This window comes from Crocodylus siamensis, chromosome 2 (genome assembly GCF_052110815.1).
Source record: "Crocodylus siamensis isolate JL-2025a chromosome 2, ASM5211081v1, whole genome shotgun sequence".
Classification (NCBI taxonomy): Eukaryota; Metazoa; Chordata; order Crocodylia; family Crocodylidae; genus Crocodylus; species Crocodylus siamensis.
Genome location: NC_143396.1, coordinates 283,398,174 through 283,420,953, shown reverse-complemented (window position 1 = coordinate 283,420,953; position 22,780 = coordinate 283,398,174). Strand labels below are relative to the sequence as shown.

Genomic DNA, 22,780 nt, shown 5'->3' with positions numbered 1-22,780 from the left:
CGTTTTTCATTTGTGGACCCCTAAAAAGTTTTGAATGGAGGTGCAGACCCGTTTGAAATTTCAAATGGAGGTGCAGACCCCTTCAAATTATAAATGCAGGTAGTCACACACTTCTGATTTATCATTGTCACCTTCTGCAGACCCCTTAGACATAGTTTGCAGTCTCCAAGGAGTCCACAGACCACACAGTGAAAACCATAATGGTCTGTGCTGTTTAAGGAAGGGGATAGCAAATTATGCCTCTCTTTTCAGATCAGAACCCAAAAGTCGGTCATACCAAATGTTCAGCTAAGCATCTAGTGACCCACAATGGTGTTTATACTAGTCTGAACTTCACCTCTGGAAGAACTTGTGCTGGCGACTGAAACCAAGATGCTTATTCTGTAACTGCCTTCCCTATGGCACACTGGACAAGAAGGGAGAAGGTAACTGGGGACCACAGTGCCTCCTGCAATATATGGTCTGGAGGTGCAGTGCGGCAAGCAGGCTTTCACATTAGTCATGTTAGCCCAGGACCATGGTGGTCAAGTGCAGACAGCCAAGTGCCACCTCTAGGGTAAATGCAGCAACTCTCCCCCTCAAACTCCTGTGTAGACACCAATGCTGTCCACAGTCAAACATTGCAATGCAATTTGTTTCCTCCCCTCCCCCAATAATTTGTCAACTGTTCAAGATTTTCCCATGCCACTCTTTCCACAGGTCCAGATAAACACGACAGCCAATATGCACCTAATAGACAGCAACAGTTCACTCAAAGTGGTCTCACCATGACTTTCTGCTTCCCATCAGCTGTATGTGTCACCTACCTAAACTCATCTATTGCTCAGCTCGCTGGGGCAAGGAGCCTGGTACAAGTTCAGATTGTGCTCAGCAAAAACAGGGCTGAGAACCTCAAGCTACTGCAATTTTCCCCCCAGCCTTCTACTCAAGAATTTCTTGGTTTTCTTGGGGGGGGGGGGGAGGGGATGAAAAAACTGACCATTCCCACCTATCAGCAATTTGGCTCAACAGCAGGCACTCAGGGTTCAATGTTTGTTCACATATTGGACACTCACAGCATGAAGACATCCCTTTGCTCTCTGAAAGGGGTGCTGGGATTCTGCTGCTCTGACTCCAAGTGCTCCAGCGCTTCATAATTAGGGATTACAGATCACCCATCTCCTATGAGTTGATTTGGGGAACCAAAGAAAAATCATTATGAAGAAGTGTTTCTAACACTGAACTGGAAGCCACTGTGATTATTTAAAACCTTGTAGCTATGACACTTAAATACACAAGATTTCTTTGAACTAATATTTAGCATTCTTCAGTGCAACGGGGAAAGTAGTACTTGTCTACCCAATTTGACAGCCAGAGAACTGAAGCTGCAACAGTTCTTTACCCTAGCAGTACAGCATGCTGACCCTGGTCATTTCAGCAACAAGATTTTGCTATTATTTCTGTTCAGTCTGCTGTTCACACAGCCACACAAAGAGACTGGGGGACTGACAAAGACTGCTTCGTTAACCTTTCAGCGATTCAGTGATCCTATTGTTGCACAACGGTTGATGAAAGGAGTAACTGACAGCCGACTTCTACGGAGAGGGAGGCTCTAACTATCTGAAATATTGCAGGCTATCCAGAGTGACCTACCTAAGCTACTTTGGAGACAGTCTGAGAGTAATTAAGGGCAAGGTAGCAACTGTTATAGGATCATATTGCATGTTAGACCCAGATCTTTTTTGTTGGGGTTTCATTTTTTTTTTTTTTTTTTTTTTTTGCAAGGGAGTGTTTCTGGGACCTATGTGCACTTTAAAGCCACAACTTTGAGGAGCAGAGAGGTTTGAGATTTCCATAAAAAAAAGGCAAACTGTATTACTACAGTCAAGTCCCTGTGAATACTGAGACCGTGCCAGCATTACAAAACAAATCACCTGCAACAGTCTCCATCATAATACCATTTCAGGGAGGAACTTTCAAAACACTCATTCACTGGGCAAGTTCTACATACATACACGTAGAAAATACAACACAAGCAAGACCAAACCAAGTCACTTGCTTCTACCACATGAAGGAGCAAAATTCTCCAAGTGGTTAGAAATCCATAGATCTTCTTAACTAGCGTCTTTGCTAAATTTTAATGGCTAATTTACGTTTAGGATATGGACCACCTCAAGGGTACAGATTCAGCAGGTGTGTCCTAAGCAGATGTATTGCATGACCACACACAGAACAGCCATTGGCTTAGGAACTCGCAGGCTGCTGGAGATGCTCAACAGTTAACCCTAGGACTCTGTAATTCACATCCCACTCTGCAGTCCACACACTTCCTCTGCCCCTGTCCACACAAACTTCTGACGTTCAAAGGGAAAAACAGCATGCTGATGAAGTGTTAAGGATGCACCCTACAATCGTAATTCAGGAAATGCAAAAATTAATGCAATTAATGCTTAAAAGCAGGGTAAGCTTGGCTAGTCTGCAAGATGCACAATTTACAATTCCCATAGTCCTATTTCAGCAGATAGACATAATTCAGAGTAGGGCAGTGAAGTAAAAATGGTACATTACTCAATAGATCAATTTCCTGCATCTCATACGTCTGGAGGTAGGGATTAAGCTGAAGGACAATGCTGGAACAAGAACAAATGGATATGCAATGACTATGAATAAATGCAGCCTGGAAATTAAAAGAATGTTTCTAGAAATCGTAGGAATGGAGGGGGGATTGTAGGGGGGAGGGAGGGAAAGGAAAACTTGACTACCCTAAGAAGGATTTCAATCAGTTTAGAAAAGGGAGGACGATATGGTGATTTGTGAACAGGAAGCACTAGATTCAGCGATCCAGGAAGGCATTTATAGTCATATGTTCTTAGGCAACAGTATGTTTTACTGCTACTTGGTTCCTCTTTTTTGCACTGCAGAGGCAGACGGCTCAGAGTGAACAGATTCTAGGCTGGGTGAATAGTTAACTCAAAGTTCAAGTGGGAAGACCAAACACTGTCCTCAATTATATCTATGAAAACCCTTGAGTGGAAAGGAAAGCACACTGACCAGCTACGGCCAAAGGGAAATTTTGGACTCTAGGTTTTTTTTGTTTTTGCTGGCAGAGATGCTCAAGCCAGAAAGATGATGTTTTGGCCTTCTGCTCCCAGACTGAATCTGCTGAGCCAACAGTTAGGGAAATCTTTACTTGGATGCTGCACCAGTGCATGTGTCAGCAATTTCCATATCAAATATGAACTCTAGAACTGAACTTTTCAATAGTGCACCCTCCTTTCAATTTTCCTCATAAAGCATAGACCATACTACAGAATATTGTACTTTCCTAGTTAAGAGAGGAAGCCTCAGGCCAGGTGACATGGAAGAATCAGTACTCTTGGACTCCTAAGGTTACATTTTCTTACTTGTGTTATTTAGATGCACCATGAAGTAAATTGTTCAGAAAGTTTAAGAAAAGCTCCACAAATTAAGAATTATTCCCTACTGTAAGCATCAGCCAAGTTATACTTCCTGTATTTTTATAGAATATAAACATAGATATGCACAAAATTCAACAAGCCATCATCATTACTTTTGGGATCTTCCCATTCATGTGGCACTAGTAATCAAGTGGAGAAAGTAAACGCCATTAAGGGGCGAAAGGAGGACAGGCAGCTTAAAAAACCATCAGTACAGGACCTGGAAGTGCCTTGAGCTGGACTGACTTAACTACTCCCATTACCAAATCTGAAAGACCTGCTGTGTTGTCACAAAGGGACCTGGACCTGCTCACACATCCAGCAAGTGTGTGTGAGGTTTAGAAGATTTAAGATGTCTTTCTGCTGCATTAACATCTCTCCCTGGATCCTGTATGTTATCACCATCTTTTCATGATCTGGTCAAGATGTCTGTGTATCAAAATTTCTTAGACCCATGGTTTGTACTGTTGATACATGGAAACCGTGAATGCCAGGAATGACCACTGTTAGCACAGCACACCTAGTCAGGGACTGGGGAAGTATTTCTGCAGGTTAAGTGACAGAAGGCAGGACTATCCCACGAACAGGAGGGATCATTATAGTTCCAATCAGAGCACTGCTTGGCTGAATCACAACTGGAGCAAACTTACAGTTGGCCTGGGTGATCTCAAAAAATTCATTTCCATGCTTCCAGAGGTTCGAATTAAACTAAACTCCAAATCTGCCCAGCATTTTGGTAAGTGCTCCCCATTTACCCTGTGCCCTTAACATGGTTCGATCCCACCCCCTCTTACTAGACACTCAAATCTAAACTTCAGCTGAATTCATCTTTTTTAGGTGGGACGGGAGGGTTTCCCCCTTCCCTAAAACACAACACACTTCAAGATGTTCAGTGACAGGGGTTGAAGCTGGGTCATTCTTTCCATGCTTCCCAATCACTGGAGCTCAGTAATCTCATTATACATGCATACATACATAAGCACAGCCGGAAGGGACCTCAAGAGATCATTAGCTCCACAGGACCATAAACAAGGATCACAGCTATCAAAATTCGCCACCTCGCCTGTGCAGAGAATTCAATATGGAGGGGAGGGACTCGACACCGCATATCTCACTTTACCTAGGAGAATCTAAACCAGACTGCCTCCTGCTTTTGTTCAATTGCTCACGTGTATCTGATTACCTCAAATGCAGTGAAAACGAATCCTGACCCCAGAACCACACATGCTAGAGTTGAGCAGGGGGGAAAAAACCCTCAAGAGGTTTGTTTTGCTTTTTGAGGGGGAAGCAAGGAAGGAAATGGCAATGAGAAAAAAAGAGTCAGGCTTATAATGCAAATATGCTACTTATAATTCACAACAGATTTTAAAGTTAGTCGGTCGCAGGGCATGACAACTGATTAGCCAGCACTTCTTGCTGGCTTACCTAGAACAGCAGAGCACAGGAACTGTAATAATATCTTAGAGAAAATAGCCTTTTTAAGACAGCCTTTAAATATTTGAACTATAAAAACCTTTAAAGTATTTTACAGGTGAAAAGTATTTAAGGAGAGCTGTTCAAACCAAAATGAAAATGGCATACACTACAGCTGAAAGGGACAAAGTCATCCTACCTTTTGTATTACACTAACCCATAAAAGGACATGGCAAGCTACTTTTTAAGAAGTCTATTTTACATGTACGCTAAGCTGTAAAGAGGTTTACTAAATTTAACATGCAACCCAATCCCAAGAGCAGCGTGTCATAAGATATAGATATGAAAATAACCTTAAGCAAAGGTAACCAGAGACAGAGATACTTCCTATACTGCTTCTCCAGGAAGTCTGGTACACAAAGCTAAACCAGAATTTTTACAAAGCTCTACATGTCTAAGTCCCAGGACTCACTGCTTTTTTCTTTGCTTTTCTGCTTCCTTCCACGTGTACTTTCCAAGTTCAGGCAGTGTTATCAAGAATCGCCGACTGGGGTGAAAACAGCACAGTCCTTACTGCTATTCAGAGTCGATATTGCCGGTTTCTGGCACCTAGTTGGGCAGATGCTTACACAGCACACGATACAGTGAAAGCACTCTCTTTGCTGTGGCTTGTACTGGCAGTAGCAGCAAGCTCTCAAACCCACAGGAACTGTATGAGCAAAGGAACTGGAAACTATCGTGCCTCTCCAGAATTCCTCCAGCAAGAGGCATGGTCCCAGTAACTCAGAGCAACATCTCCCAAATCCCAGGGTGCAGCCAGGGCACTGCTACCCTCAGATTGATTCCCAGGTCCCAGAATTATCTTTTAGGGCAAGGGTGTCAAAGATATAGTCTACAGACCAGATCCAATTCATGGAGCCCTATTCTCCAGCCCCTGCTAGACTGACCTCATGCAAAGGGCCTAGGACATACACCCACACATCACTTGCAGCATCTGCATGGGGTCAGTCCAGGACCCTTCCCTAGTCCCTCCCAATACGCTGGATCCAGTGCCTGCTCTGGCTGGTCTGGGACTTCTGCTGCATGCAGTGCAGATCCCAAACGGGCTGTGGCAGGCACCACGTGCAGCACGGATCCCAGACAGCCTGCAGCAGATGCTGAATCCCATATGTGGGGGACCCGTGGCTCCCACTACCCAAGTGCCAGATCCAGCATTGGCCCTGGCCAGTCTGAGACTGCATCACATGTAGCACCTGCTCCAGGACCTGCACTGAATGTAACAACTGCCCCAAACTGGCTGGAGCAAGCACTGTGTGAGGCTTACAACCTGAAACAGCCGAAGTGGGCACCAGCAGTAATCCAGCATGCTCTGGGGCAGCGACAGAGGAAGGGAGGGAGAAATGTTCTGTGGGCTCAATCATCTTGCTCTTCATCCTCCCTGTAAACTCATCTGGCCTGTCAGACCACATAAGTTTAATATCCCTGTTTTAGGGCCACTGACATGTTGGCATGGTTTGGAATAGCCCTGATCGCGCTTTTCAGTTATGCCAGGACTGTCAACCCCTTCCTACAGCAGCTTTTAAAAGGGTGCCCATCGCCTCCATGCTACATGTACAGCAAAGACAAGAGGAAATTTCTCTCCAAGACTTGAATCAGAGCTGAGGCCTGATTTCAAGGTAACATGACTTGGCCATGACATCGCTAACCATTACAACAGTAACATTCCAGATTGGCTTGCAAGGAGAAAAGACTGCTTTCAGGACTTGGACCGTCCCCCTATCCACCGCAGCAGCAGCGATAACTAAGAAATCATCATGGACAGAAGAAACGCTCTACAGAGACAGTCACTCTCTGGAACCCTGTTTCAGATCCTATTTGGCTTCTAAGTGCCAGCCCTACATCCCTGAGGCAATGCGGCTCCATAACTGGAAGATTCCTTGGGCTCAGGAGACCAGGGCCAGGCACAGGCCTATGGGTTAGCTCAGGTCACTTCAACTCTCTTCTTTACCTCCCCATTTATAGAACAATGAGCGATGGGCACTTGCCTCCTATGCAACTGCACTGACAAGTAACACAAGCATTACTAAGAGTTTGGGCTTTCCTTCATAGGCTCAGTAAACCTGACCTGGAAGACATTGCAAATCAACAGCAAAAACCACACCCCTTTGAGTACAGCTATACTTGAACCTTCCCTGAGGATGCGGCACAAGGGCACTGGGAACAGTAGGCTTCCCACTGATTTTGCTCGCTGGACTATTTGCGAGGTATTCCTCCTTCACCTTTCCTTTCACTTTTCAACTCTGAAGCCAAGGGATCAGGAGAATAAAAGCAGTAATCAAATATTAATCCAAGAACTGTAAGATGGTATCATACTTTAAAGAAGCCTTCCTGAGAGTGCAGGAACAAAAGATCCCAATGTGCAGGCAGACTAGCAAATATGGCAGAAGACCAGCTTGGCTTAGCAGGGAACTCTTCAGTAGACTAAACCACAAAAAAGCAGCTTATAAGTGGAAACTTGGACAAACAACTAGGGGGGAAATATAAGAGGATGGTTTGTTAAAGGATGGTTTCAGGTTGGATGCAAGGAAGAACTTCTTTATAAGGGTGACCAGAATCTGGAATAGACTTCCCAAGGAGGTAGTGCAGCCCCAACCCTGGAAGTCTTTAAGAAGTGACTGGACAGACACCTTGCTGGGATCATTTGATCTCAACAGTATTCCTGCTCAAAGCAGGGGGGTTGGACTAGATTTTTCAAGGTCCTTTCCAGCCCTTAATTTTTGCGACTCTGTGAAGCAGACAGAATGATAAGGTCTGAATCACAGTGCAGCCCAACCCTGGAGCTACACCAGAAGAACTGTATCTTGGGCAACAGTTTAGCCAGCTTTCTTAACATCTAAGCTGTTAGGAATAGATAACACTCCTTACCTCCTCCTGACATAGTGCAGACATCTGGAAGAAGGAGCACAAGCAAAATGCACAGCTTTGGAGAAAGGGCAGGGCCCCTCCTCTACTGCATGACACAAGTGGCAACAGATAAACTTACTGTCACTTTCTGAATCATCAGGAGCTTCCTTTCCTTCTTCACTTCTGCAAGAACATACTTTGACCTCCATAAGACTTGAGGACACCTTACCCTGCAGCATACAGGACTGGGCTATACCAAATCTCCTGTCACTATTAAGCCTGGAATCACCTGTTTGGTCTCAACAATATAAGCTATTTTCTTGACAGTTACTCTTACCACTGCTCTGATGCCAGTGTTTCAATTACCACCAGTTATACAAGAAGCACTAGAAAAAATGGTATATATTTTGAAAGTAAATGGTTAAAGAATCTGAGATTCGGCCTAATTTTATTTAGTTTGCTCTATCCTGAAACACTGCTTTGTGAGAGGTGGGTGTGGATCGTAAGACCACCAAGCAATAATTCAATGAGTTTCACATATCTTAGGAGGCAAAGGGAAGGAGTGTCCTGTACATACGTATTTGGACTTAACAATGATGAGGGTATTTGAGAAGCTTCTAAGCCTAACCTTGTTTTCTCCAAGTTTTCTGACATACATGCAATGGTCCAAATAAAATTGGCCTTGTCCAACCTTCCATCCAGTCAATATGAACAGCCCAAAACTGAACATGAATTGCTGGCTGAAGTTCAGCTGCTGTAACAAAGTGAAAGTTGAGAGAAGTGAATTTTATATTAATTTCCTTCAAATGATGCTCATTGCAGAACCTCAGAAGCACCTGTATATCTGGAAGCATTTAAGAAAGTTTCTCTCCTGATTTCACAGGGACATTTTTCAGGACAGGCTTTCTCCAGAAATATAGGGGGTTACTGACATTTCATTTTCAGGCATGAGAGCTGAGAGCATAAGTATCAGTAGTCATTGCAAGGCAATCCAAATAGTCTTGTTCCAAAAAGATCGAAAAGCATGGCATCTACAGACCAGGAGGTCTAAGCTAGTTAGTGCTTCAAGTGGTGAAAGCTCCACAGATGGTGCTAAGAGCAGGAAGTTTAAGAAGGGCATGGGACAACCAAGGTTTAACAACACTAGCAATTCCCAGCAAGATCCAGATGGAAATACTAACCAAGACTCAGGACTACACGTGCCACTCTATGACTGATCGCTTGGTTGACAAACCTTAACAACGACAACTGAAAAACCCTGCCTGTATGTCTCAGCAAACAAGGGTGTTAGGTATAAGTGCTGCTGGCAGACATTATTGTATCTAATAAGGATTATTAACTCAATAGGATGTGTGGCTGCAAGCACTGCAAGTTTACAGATACCTTATAACCTGGAGGAGGTAAAGTGGAAGCAACCCGCAAAGGGAAACATGGGCTTTCTGGCAGGTCTCTACAAATTAATCAAGAGGCTTTAGAAATGTTCACTGAGAAAGACTTCACCTGTATGCCACCCCACTACAAGGAATTTAGGGCTTCAGCAGGGTAAATATGGACAACTGAGGATTAATTAAGTTTAGGATATCACAGATAGTAATAAAGAAACTGCTATATAAGCTTAAAATAGCATTGTTTTCAATTAGCAATTATTTAATTCAAAATCCATCATGCACACTCTCTCATGGGCTTGGTGAAAGTAGGGGAGCAGGGGGTATAATTATGGGCTGAATAGTTCCCAATGTGCCCTTCCGGGTCCTAAAAAACATGGAAGATTTGATGTCTTTATGACTTCATGCTTCCAAAGGAAGAGGAGGCAGAAAAGCAGCTGTCCACACATGGGGGAAGGAGTGGGGGGCGAAGCTACAAATCCCTCCTGCTGTAGAATACCAACAAGGAAGTTACAGATATGAGTCTTGCGCATAAGGTTCCAGGGAAAGCATTAAAAGGGACTAGGAGGTTTAAAGAGTCAGGATTTACCTAAGCACTAGAGATCATTAGAATTTCCTTGCCTCCTTTTCTCCCGCTCCCTTCGCCATGTATTCCATGGTCCTTGCACAAAAATGGTCACCCCCCACCCCACGTGTAATCAGTTGATGAAATAACAGCACAAAACAAGAAGCTATGTTCCAGAGGTGGAGAATACCACCAGGACCATAAATCTCTTAGTCACAAAGGGTCTCCAGATAAGATTCAACTGGGGTTGACAAATGCAGCGCCAAGCCTGGGACAAAGCCAAACGCTATATTTAGGGACTAAATTGACCTGACTATGTCCCTTTAAGCTCTTTTATAAATGATTCACTTATTCATTCAAATGCAATCTAATTAGATCACAGCACTCCTGAGCACAGCCAGCACCAGCTTTGCTATTGGTCCCAACGCTGACACAGAAGTTACTTCCAGTTTCCTTACGAAACAAGCTCAGATGGGAGTGACAGTCAATACACAGGCATGAGCAATGCAAGTGTTTTTCAAAGCAAGGCCAGGAATATAAACTTCCTCTCTCCCTTTTCAACCCATAAGATGATTTTTAATTTTGCAGGGTGAAGCAGAAGTACATTTCAGTCTAATGCAGTACATACTAGGCTCAATGATGCCATCTACAGTAGCAGGAAACAAATCTGCCACTGAATGATGGGATGGTTCTGAGTGGGAGGAAAGGAGCAGGGATGGGAAGCATCATATATAACCTGATGTTTATACCAGTGGGCCGGGATGTGGGAAATACAGGTTCAAATCCCTGCTTTGAATCAAACAAGGCAAGCATAGGGATCCACATCTCCCACAGACCAGGCCAGTGCCCTAACCATCAGACGCATGCATTCTCCAAGCCACCTCCCTTATGACCAGGCAAACAGGACCAATACAGCTCTTTTCTATCAACTTGTGTGTGTGTGCTGACTAAGGACTATTTCAGAATTAGGTATGCCTCTTTATAAAAAGGCCAAGAATTTCTGCCAGATATTACTATGCAGCAATTGCACAAAAACAAGACAATTCTTCAAGGCTACGAACAGATGTTGCATTTCTACCAGTAGAAGCCACGTTATCCTGGGACAAAGTGCAGTCGTTCAGACATTCACGTCTATTGTCCTCGGATAAATCCTAAAAAAAGATTATGGGATAAGACATGCCAACAGTTTATCCTGGGACATGGCAAAGCGCACCTGAACCTTTATTCAAGGGTTGCATCCTTGAATCAATGGCAGAAAAGGAGCACTCACTTAAGCCTGATTAGAAAGGTGATGCATATATATGCTAAACCCAGGATATTTTTCTGAGACAAACAACCACAACTTGGGCTAAGAACAGGACGTTGCATTTATTCCAGGACAAGAATCACAATCTAGCAGTTCTCTCTGCTCCCCACCAACGCTTCCATAATTTATCAGAGTCGTTAAAAATGCAACTCGACTTGGCTGGGACAGATAAGTTAGCCCAGCAATTCACTGTCTTACTGTCCTAAAGCATTTCTTTTTGGGGCTTAATGCACCTATCAGACAGACTTTTAGACCCTCAATAACAAATAAGAAACAACACGCATATACTGCACTGCTCTTTTTTTAAATACTTTAACTCTGCATTTTTGCCACTGTAACCAGCGAAACAAGTTAGGTGACAATACCCACAAAGATTTCCCTCTACGTTTGTTAAAATCCTTTTGCTATATCCTATTCAGGAGGAGGTTTTAGTTAAGATACAAGAAATGACCATGCATTTGACTGACTTAGCCTAGCAAGTGAAGGCTGAAAGGGGAACACGACTGTTGTCTATAACGGTAAGAAAAGAATTGTGTAAGCTATAAGATAGTTGGCATAAGAATAAGCAAGTATAAACCGTCCATAAATAAAATTTAGACTAGAAACCAGAAGCAGTTTCTAACCATCAGAGCAGCAAGGTTCTGGAACAGCCTTCCAATGAAGCTAGAGGTGAAAGGGGAGAACTGGCTAGTTTTAAGATGGAGCTTGATGCATCTATGGGACGGATTACAAGACATGGATGCCTCCAATAGTATGGGACTAAACTGGACTCAGGACACTCTTTCCAGTTCCATAATCTACTGGAGCTAGCAGTGAAGGGCTATCTGATTCCAATACAACCCCCGTACAATTCCCTTATATCTGACCTTAGAATATTTTAGACAGTTCCATGCAGGACGGTTTTTAACCATAGCACAGTCCTTACATAATTATACACAAGATATCTATTACCTTAGTGTTTTCTTGGTTTGTTTTTCACAGTACCAAGAACATCAGCCTTCAATCCTCTCCAGGGTACTGACAGCCTTGCACTTAGAACAGAGACCAAAAAAAAGTCCCACCACCACTTAAGTTCAGTAAAGATTTTCAGTTTCTAAAGACTAACTTGTCCAGAGAGGTATGAGCTTTCATAGCCAACAACTTAGTTCATCCTACCTTCTACCTGACTAATGCAGTTTCAACACCTCTAATTTCTAAAGTCTTTTATTACCCACCAAGTTCAAAGAAGGATTAAAACACTTTGACCTACGATCATCTAATCTCAAACAATGAGGTGGAGTAAGGAATCAAGGAAGGAGGCGGGGTGGGGGCAGGTTTTTGTATGGTTAACTGAATAATCAAGCTGCCTCATGCAGGTTTGAACAAGTCTTTCCCATCCCTTTAAGTAATTTCACACAGGGCCTAGTCTGCCAGCTGCGCTATCTGAAGTATTTCCAAATTTTCTTCCAGCTCTAACACCACAGAAATCCTCAATGTACACTTCACATCCCCCGCCTCCCATTAAGAGCTAGAAGCTCATCTTTGACTAGCCAGCTACATGAAAAAGCAATAATCAAATGCCTGTCAGTTAAGAATCCCTACAGATCATATGCATTCTTAGCTAGGGCCAAACTTTTCCCCACTACGTTATGTGCAAAAACTTCTCTCAGACAGCATGCAGAAAACACCACCAGCATATGATGCAAGAAGGGGGAAAAAGTGGGAAAGCAAGTTGTATGTGCAGGTTCCAGGTATTGCAATGAAAAGACTGTATATTCAAAATGCTGCCAGCTGACTTTAAAATAGAGAACATTTGCTAAACAGAACTGGGGGCAAATTTGATTTAATATCCCTTCAGCAATTTGCATGTCATCTTTTTTTTTTTCTTCCTTTCTAAACCCTAAGTTGAATTTCCTTTTTCTGTCTGTCCAGATGACTTTGCTGCACAGTTCTCAAAAGAGGGCTTTTAAAGCCTCAAAGAAGACTTCACCTTTTCTTGGAAGAACTTAGGATGTTAGCCTTCCTTCTTGTTTTATGAAGTCACTAAATGTCACACTGGGCCACATATAAAGATCTCTAAATGAATCCGTTCCTAATGCAGGACCTGAGCACGCCACTAGTGACGAGACGGCGGAGCTCTGTTCACTGTACAGCTGTTACTGCAAATCAAAAGATGTACCCGTTATAGAGTCATCACTGAAATGTAAACGTAGCTGCTTTCTATTTTTTTCCCCCCTCGGAGATCCCTAAATACGTTTCTAAAGACGACAAACTTATTTTTAAACCTATGATTTCGAAGCCTTTGCTGCAGGAATTAGCCAATTAGTACAACACATCTCCTTTGAAAAAAGGACTTTGAGGGACTTGATATTAATAAAAAAAATGGAAAGCTTTGCCAATTTCCTGACACCGTTCATGCATCACAGCAGAACCTCTGCATTTCCGAGCTGATTTTAGGAAGCGGCGAGCATGTCCTCCAAAACTTTCACCTGGGCATCCCAAAACCATACCTGCTTATACCAGTTCATACACTCACTTGCAGCTTAGCTAAAGCTGAGCCTAGTCATTGCTTAAGACCTACCACCGCAGTCCTTCGTTTCCCAGGGCACCATTCAGTCCCCCACCCTCCTCGCCCTGAAGCAACAAGGCAGCAGAGTTTCCCAAATGCTGTTTTCCTTTCGACCACGCCTGAACTTGGCCACGACGTGGCTGGCACCAAGCAGCAGCAGACGGGCCTGGAGGGCTGGCATAAAGCGCATAACGCCACTGTTCCTCGTGGATGTTTCAGGTGCCGTCGTCCTTCGTGGGAGCAAGAAAAGCACCAAGTGCCCCCCCAGCCAAGTCGAGACCTCGAAATCAGACTTTTGTAAAAGGCAAGGGGAGCAGAGAAAGCCTCCCCGAGGCAGCCCCGCGGCCTAGAGAAAGCAGCGGTTTCCCCTCAAGCTGCAGCTCCCGACCTTTTTGGGGCCCAGGAGCCCTCCTGTGACACGAGGCCTGGACAGGGCGCAAGAGCTGCCTGCCACCGGGGCGGACGCCGGTCCGTCGCGCCCCGTGTCCTGCCGAGGGTCTGACCGGGGCTCCCCCCCACCCCTCTCTCCAGCATCTCCGGTCCGACATCCCCATGGATGCCCCTTTCCTCGTGACCCCGCGCGGCCACCGACCCGCCCAGGGCCGCGCTGCCGGGCCCGAGCCCGGGGTCCGCCCGCGTCTGCTCCCCAGCAACACCCCCAGGCCGGCCCCGCACCCGCCGTCTCGCCTGCGGCTCTCGGCTTCCAAACGGCGGCGGAGGCCCCCGGCGCCGCGCCCCCCCCCACTCCTGGCCTGGCCCGGCCCGGCCCGGCCCGGCCCTCCCGCGGCCTCCGCACGCCCGGGCCCCGGAGGCCGCTGCGGCCCGCGCGGGACATCGCGTCCGCCCGCCGGCGGCTCCGGGGCCCAGGGGGAGCGAAGCACTCACCGTGCGGTGCGGGGTCCGGGCCGTGCGCGGCGACGGTGGCGGCAGGAAGGGGCGAGCGCGGGCGGGCGGCGGGGCGGAGACAGGCGGTGAGAGGCAGCCCCGGCACCGGCAAGTCCGCGCCCCGCCCCCCCCCGCCCGTTAAAGGCGCCGGGGCCACCTCCGAGCTCCCGCGGCATCCCCGCCCAGCTCGCCCGCCCCCGCCAGCGCTGCTTCCTGACACGGCTCCCTCGGCAGCCCCGAGCAGGGCTCCCCTCACCAACCCCGCTCCTCCCAGCACACTCCCCCGACAGGACCCCTCTGTCAGCCCCCACTCAGCGACCCCACCCCCGCGCCAGCCCCTGTCCCCCCTGGCAGGCTCCCCTCAGCGACCCCACCCCCGCGCCAGCCCCTGTCCCCCCCGGCAGGCTCCCCTCAGCGACCCCACCCCCGCGCCAGCCCCTGTCCCCCCCGGCAGGCTCCCTCAGCGACCCCACCCCCGCGCCAGCCCCTGTCCCCCCCGGCAGGCTCCCTCAGCGACCCCACCCCCGCGCCAGCCCCTGTCCCCCCCGGCAGGCTCCCCTCAGCGACCCCTCCCCCCATCAGCCCCTGTCCCCCCCGGCAGGCTCCCCTCAGCGACCCCTCCCCTGCGCCAGCCCCTGTCCCCCCCCGGCAGGCTCCCCTCAGGGCCCCTCCCCCCGTCAGCCCCTGTCCCCCCCGGCAGGCTCCCCTCAGGGACCCCTCCCCCCGTCAGCCCCTGTCCCCCCCGGCAGGCTCCCCTCAGGGACCCCTCCCCCCGTCAGCCCCTGTCCCCCCCGGCAGGCTCCCCTCAGCGACCCTTCCCCGCGTGAGCCCCTGTCCCCTCTGGCAGGGCTGCCCCCTACAGAGTTGCAGAGCTCCCACCTCAGCCCCTGGCAGAGGGCTCCCCCCACTGTCGCTTTTTTCCCCCCAACCCCCATGTCCTTTGGGCCCCGGATCCCCCCCCTCCCAGGACCGGGAGCTTCCCCATCAGGGCTGGCGATGAGGCCAGGTGCAGGGCAAGGGCCCAACGAGGGTTTCCCCAGGGGGAAGTGGCGAGAGGAAGAGCTGGAAGAAGCCAGCCGCGGCGGGCCCTGAGCCCAGCCCGCGGGGTGGGTCCATGGCTGTGTGGGGTCATAAGGGGTTAGGATTGTTCTTGGAGGAGAGGGGCATCCATGGGGATGGAGGCTGGGAGCGAGGGGCCTGGACCTGAGATGCTGGAGGTGGTGGGGAGAGAGGGACAGTGGGGGTAAAAAGGCCTGGGTCAGACCCAGCTCACACTCTCCCTTTTAGTCTCCCCTCTCTGGGCGCTGAGCCAGGTGGACCTGCTGTCTGACCCAGTCCGTGGCAACTCTTATGTCCTTATGAACACGGCAGGATGGAGCTTCCCTGGCTCAGGGACTGGGCACAAGCACCGAGCCCAGCGTGTGCTGCAAAACCTGCCGGAGAAGTGGGGTAAAACGTCAGCCTGCCTTTGAGAAGCCTTCAGCAGTCTGTAAGCGTTAAAAGCCAAATCAGTCCCTGTGGATAATTGTGTCGTGATACGATCCCGGCTGTCGCCAGATGACAGATTTTTTGGGGGAGGATGAAAATATTATGTTCAAAATCTTCCCCTAGCTTTCTTCCAGAACGTTAAGCATTTGATTCAAGGCTGTGATCCTGTGTGAACTGGAGGCTTCCCCTAGGCCCCAGTATAGTTTTCCAAGTCCAGCAACAGTTCCAGGAAGGAGACGAAAGCAGAGCAGGCGCAAATGTTTCATGGCAATGCAGCTTCCGTGAGATCAGACAACCAGGTAACCAGAAGCTGAACGGCCTGAGTAAAGTCTCATCAGCCCTAGGAAAACAGAGACATGGGGGTTCTGCAGTATAGCAGCTCCCCAGTGAAGGTTGTACTGCAGACAGGGCTCCAGTGGTTTTACCACTGTGGTGTTTAACCCTATGATGAATAGGTAAGAGTACACACAGCCTGTCTACACTACATGGCACCTTCTCCTGGCAGCAAGCAGAGCTGCACCGCTGAGGAAATGGTGGTGGTATTTTCTCCCTATAGACACGGCCTAATGGCTTCTCCAGGACAGCAGACAAAACTCAGTAGTTTGTGTTAAACTGCAGATAAACTGCTCCTCTTTCTCACGGGTTTCATCTATGCCACAATCACTAATGCGGTTCTATAGCGTCGCCTAGTGCAGTTGTAGCTGGCAATGTAGACAAAGAACAAATATTTGTCTAACTTAGGAAAAAATGTTTCTTGTGTAGGTAAGTTGGTTGTCATGTTATAGGATGACTAGCAATTGTAAAGTGACCTGCCTTTAGAGTAGCCACATACAAAGCCTGAAAAAGGAACTTGATTACATGCCAGCAGGCAATAACAAACTTTTCCTAGCAAACATTTCTCAGAGGAAAGCCTGAAGGCTTTAGTATCTGCAGCACTTAAACTTTATGTACAGTTGTATGTCTGCCTCTTCAGAATGTGTGGATTTGCTTTCATAAATGAACTCATAATAATACTCTCTGCCTCAGTCTGCAGCCAGCTCCAGTGCCTCAGTGCTTGCTGATATCTTCTACCAAGCAACAGCTGGGAGAAATGCTCAAAACCCTTCTCTTCACTTCCCTCACCTGGAAACCTGGGCAGCAATGAAAACAGCCAGAATTGCATAGCAGGCTATGAGAACAACTGACATGTCTAAGCAAGTAGCTTAGACTCTTCCCAGTCTGCATCTTAGCTCTCACAACACGCCACTCAGTGAGAACCTACATTTTGGCCCCATCAGTGGGTGGCCTCTCTCTAGCACAGCCACCCAAGGCCTTCAGGAGAGAAGAGAAAAAGTAAAGCAACAAAGGTCAGAAAGGAAAAGAGAAAACGGATAGCACAGCTGAGCACAGGAAACACTTGCTCACCATGGGCTTGCAAGCAGGTGTCCATCATTACAAGTCCTAGGAACAGTGCCCTGGGAGGAACTACTGAACCTTCCTGTTAAGGGAAGCTCTGCTTATGAAGCATCATCTAGGATGCTTATGTTGGCTTTGCCCACGTGTCATTGACAACCGGGATCAGGATACTGGCAGCTTAACCATCCATAGACATGGTTGGTTGCAAGCATAGATGAAGCCAAATCCTGCTGAGCATGATCTTGGAACCCTCCACGTTCAGTTTCACCTGTTCTTGTTACCCACTGTCAAGAAAAGGTACTTCTAGCACAGACAAGTTAGGGCTTTACCCCAGAACTCTGCATGCTCCTTCTAATCCAGCCCTTTGGCCTTTGGTTAATTGTTGTCTAGTCTATTTTTCACAGCCCTATCGCACAAAAGCCCTTTTTGGGGGGGGGCTGGGAAATGATAAGTCTTTGAGAAATCAGCTTTCGGTATTAATGAGAGATTTGCATAGAATCTGACTAAATGCTTATTATTAGCCCATTTACCAACCACATTTGTCAGTCAACCGCAGGCTTCTGATAGATTTCCAAAATATCTCCAGCAAACAAAGGCAATGGGGCAAGGTTAACATTCTGCAAGACTCTCTCTGAAATGCAAGGAAACAGAGAGAGCAAAGAGCGTGAGTCAGGGCTGTAATGTGTGCATGCATGCTGCCATAAAGCAGCTCAGCCTATTGAATTTGTGGCTCTCAGTCAATTAGTGAGATGGCATTTTGCTGCTTCATTGCAGAGCTGCTGTTTTTAGCATGTCTCAGCCATCCTGCTGTCCTTGTCTCCCTCTTACTCTTCTTGCTTTCAAGATTAACATCAGAAGTGCTGCAGGAGCCACCCAAAGGCAGCTGAAAGGTGATGTAATCAGCATCCTCCCCTGCCTAGTGTATAAGCGTGTTATTTCCACAGCAGTGCTGGTAGCCACAAATTTAGGGCTATATCTATTTACTTGACTCACCACGAAAAAGTTCGCTGGCTTGAGTGGGACTACTTGGTAAGTAAAAGAGTAATAGGAGCGCTTGTACACATGACAATGTTACCATGGACACGTGATGACAGTTTCCCTTTGTGTGGCTTATGGCATCACACATTACACCTATGCAAGTTTTGGGGTTTTTAAATGAGTTTGCATCTTGGCAGACTCCCATGTAGTTTAGTCTGCAACATTGTAACTTGAAACATTGCAGCCATTAATTTGTCAGCTCCTCTCCCAGCCACAGGAGAGGCGGGGAGGCTCCGCCAAGAAAAAGAATTAGGCTCTTCACCACTTCACCTTCAGCAGGTTCCTCCAGCTAGCTAGCAGGATGCCTGGGGCCTCCCAGTAATAGGCTGGCTTGCCTGAGGCAGTGCAGAGAGGCTGCAGGAGGGCAGCTGGGTGTGCTGACAGCCAGAGAAGGCAGTGGGGACAGTTCAAGGGGTGTTGGAAGCCCAGGCGGGATGAGTGAAGAGTTGAATCGGGTGTCTGAGCTGGGGCAGCACCAGGCCAACTAGCAGCCTGCATGGCTGACCCCACTCCCCATGCATTGTCCCCATACCTTCTCCAGCACCTGCACACCCAGCCACCCTCCTCCCACCTCTCCACACTGCTCCAGGGGCAAGTCAGCACTTTCCTGGGTGGCCCCAGGCAAACTGTTGGCTAAGGGTCCCTGATCCTTTATTTTTCACCTCTCCTGTAGCCAAGGGGCAAGATGACAGATTAATGGCACAGATTAATGCCCCTCCCCCTGCAGCTGCAGGAGAGGTGGGTAGGCTCTACCAGAAAAAACAGAAAAAAGGATCAGGCCCCTCACCACTCCTGCCTTCAGCAGGCACCTGCAGCCACCAGGACAATGACATATATATATACAGTGCATTTTATTTTTCCATCACTGTTTCTTTTTAAAAACTCACCATTTTAGCTTAGGGGTTATAGAATGCAACCCTGAAGAACTAAACCTCTGTGACGTGTACAAGCACCCTAGGAGGCTTGAACCCTGATTTCAGTTTCTGACCATTGCTTTCCAAACGAATTGCCATAATTTAATTTTTCCTTTTCTCATTGCAGCTTTTGTCACTCTCTTTATTCCCTCAGTTCTTGAGAATTTTCAGTTTTAGTTGCCATAGTCCTAACCCTGATTTCATTGCAGTCATCTGAAATGTTGCAATTGCTCTCTAGGAGTGGGATCAGACCCCACCGCCTCAAAATCCTGGTCGATGGAGCATGTTAAAAGAAACTGCCAGAACCAAGCTAAGCAGGTGAAAGATCAGGGGTGAAGTGTTTTGTAAATCCAGTCCTGCATACAAAAGAGTGTCCTTTGGCATGTGATTTCATGCGAGTTGTATTTTTTCTATTGGGCCGAGACAAAATTATGTGGTCATTTCACCATTTCTCCCTCTAACTAAGCAACGGGGATGTACAACTGTGCTCCACAGAGACACAGTGCAGTAGTTCAACCTAAGCCATCTAGCCAGTGGGGCCAGTTTTTTTGGCAGGCAAGTCACAAGCCCTGCATACTCCCCAAGTGCCACTCTAATCCCCTTCTCCTGCTCTGCTTTCTGCTCTGCCATGTACCACTCAAAACATGGCCACAAGTGGCATGAATCATTGGCCTAGACCCTTTCCAATGGTTGCAGGTGGGAAGGGCAAGTTTGTTTCCACACTCCCAGAACTTGGGATCTATGGGTCATTTTTATACAGGTTCCTGAGCTGCTCTCTCTCAATACCTTGCCAGCAAGGCACAGCCCTGCCATAGCACAGAGATCTCAGGCTTACTATTGACTCTAACACTGGAATTGTAGGTGGATAAATGTCTATCCCAGCTCTCACCCTAGTCTCACTATGCATGAAGCCCCAGACTTTGGAAGGCAGAGAGCCTGGTGCCCTGGAGAATAACCCATGCACTTACAGGGGAGGTTTCTCTGCAAATAGGTCTGGAAGGTACAATCCAGGCCCCATTAGAATTAGGGGTGCACTGATATTTTCTTGGCCGATAACTGATCGCCAATTATTCACCTGGCATATTGGCTGATACCAATCTGATAACTGATGTACAGAAATGTATCCAGGCAGCACAGAGAGCAGAACCTTCCAGGTAAGTCTGTGGAGGGAAAGGGACATGGGTTATGGGGGTGAGGCAGGTTGAACACCCTACAGTAAGGGAGGGAGTGGGGCAGGGGCTGGGGCACTGCCAGGCAAGGCAGTGAATGGGACCTCAGGACCGGGGTGGGAAGCAGGATGAAGCCGTGGGTAGCTCGTCCAGGGGATCAGCATCCCAGTGCTTAAGTGGCGGTGGAGGCACATGAACTAAAGCTCATCAAATGAGTGAGGGCACCCCCCTCCACCTCCCCACCTTTAGTTCAAGCGCCCCCCACAAGCATTTTTAAGTGCAGGGACGCTTCTAACTGGAGCTGAGCAGGGCATGGGGGGGGATGTGGGCTGCCTGCTGCAGGCTTAGAGCTCTCTACCCTGCTGCCTTTTGACCCAGGGCAGGGGCATGCAGCCAGCATGTGGCTCCTGGGGCAAAGGCAGCAGGGCAGAGAGCCCTGAACCCACAGCAGGCAACCCGCATCTACCTTCACCCTGCATACAAATCTAGGGGGGAGCATGCCCCCCATGCCTCCCCTGGGGGTGCACAGCACCAGGGAGCCACTCCCTGCCTCCATACCCCCGCCCCCCACTCCCTCTGGACCAGCTGCCTAAGGCTCCATTCTGCTCCTTGTCCCAGCCCTGGGTCCCATTCACTGCCCTGGCTGGGCAGCACCCGCAGCCCCTGCCCTACTCCCTCCCTCACTGTGGGGATCTCGATCTGCCCTGCCCCCATCCACCCCTTCCCCTCCACAGACTTACCTGCACAGCGCTGCTCTCCACACTTCCCAGCTGCATTCCTGGCTATGTGCATCCTGCAGCTACATGCATGCAAGTGGTGTCCAGGGGCCCCAGCCACAAAGCACATCATATGGCATGGAGATGGAACTGGGACTAGCTTCCCAGATCAAGGACAACAAGAAGCCCTTTTTCAAATACAAAGGGGGCAAAAAGAAGGTTCCGGGTAACGTGAGGCCCCTGCAGGACACACTAGGAAATTTGGTCGTCACACCAGATGACAAAGCTAACATATTTAACAATTTCTTTACGCTCATTTTCCTGAGCAGGGACCGGAACAGCCACCCCCCATCTGGGCCCCCCTTAGACCCCAGGGGAGGTGCACCTAGGCCAAGGGTTAGTGAGGAACTAGTTGAGGAACTTCTGGAGGGACTGGATGTATTCAAATCAGCTGGTCTGGACGATCTCCACCCTTGAGTACTGAGGGAATTGGCTGAGGTCGTTGCGGGACCCCTGGCACGGCTTTATGAGCACTCGTGGTGCTCTGGTGTGGTGCCAGAGGACTGGAAGAGGGCCAATGTGGTTCCCATCTTCAAAAAGGGGAGGAAGGAGGACCCGGGAAACTATAGGCCAGTTAGTCTTACCTCAATCCTAGGCAAGCTTTTTGAGAGAATTATTCTGGTGCATGTCCACGAGGGGCCAGCAGGGGAGATTATGCTTAAGGGCAACCAACACGGGTTCATTAGCGGCAGGTCCTGTCAGACCAACCTGGTGGCCTTCTATGACCAGGTCACCAGATCCTTAGATGTAGGGGTAGCAGGACATAGTCTTCCTGGACTTTCGGAAGGCCTTCGACACTGTCTCTCACCCTGTTCTCATTAAGAAACTGGGGGACTGTGGTGTCAACACCCACACAGTCAAATGGGTTGCCAACTGGCTGGAGGGCCACACCCAGAGAGTGGTGGTGGATGGGTCATTTTCGACCTGGAGGGATGTGGGCAGTGGGGTCCCCCAGGGCTCGGTCCTCGGGCCCGCACTGTTCAACATCTTCATCAGTGACTTGGACGAGGGGGTAAGTAGCACCCTGTTCAAATTTGCTGATGACACTAAGATGTGGGGGGATGTGGGCATCCTAGAAGGGAGGAAAAGGTTGCAATCAGACCTAGACAGCCCTAGGCTACAGGGGTGGCTGGATGAGACCAGGATGGGATTCAACACTGACAAGTGCAAGGTGTTGCACCTGGGGAGGAAGAACCAGCACCATACCTACAGGCTGGGGAACTCCCTTCTTGTCAGTGCAGAGGCAGAAAAGGATCTTGGGAGTCATCACTGATGCCAAGATGAACGTGACCCGACAGTGTGGGGACGCAGTCAGGTAGGCCAGCCGCACCTTGGCATGCATCCACAGATGCATCTCAAGCAGGTCCAAGGAGGTGATCCTCCCCCTCTATGCGGCACTGATCAGGCTGCAGCTGAAGTACTGTCTCCAGTTCTGGGTGCCGCACTTCAGGAGGGATGTGGACAGCATGGAGGGGGTCCAGAGGAGGCCACTCGCATGATCAGGGGGCAGCAGGGCAGGCCCTACGAGGAAAGCCTACAGGACCTGAACCTGTTCAG

The 22,780-nt window shown here is 48.4% G+C and overlaps 1 protein-coding gene across 13 annotated transcripts in view; it reads right to left on the bottom strand.

Moving 5' to 3' along the window:
- KTN1 (kinectin 1) overlaps positions 1–14,457 on the bottom strand; it is a 97,505-nt gene extending 83,048 nt beyond the window's left edge. For all 13 annotated transcript variants that reach the window (XM_090034250.1, XM_090034248.1, XM_090034252.1 and 10 more), the window contains exon 1: positions 14,444–14,457. The gene's annotated coding sequence lies outside the window, so the exon portion shown is untranslated. The remainder of the gene's footprint in view (positions 1–14,443) is intronic.
- Positions 14,458–22,780: the final 8,323 nt, after the last annotated feature.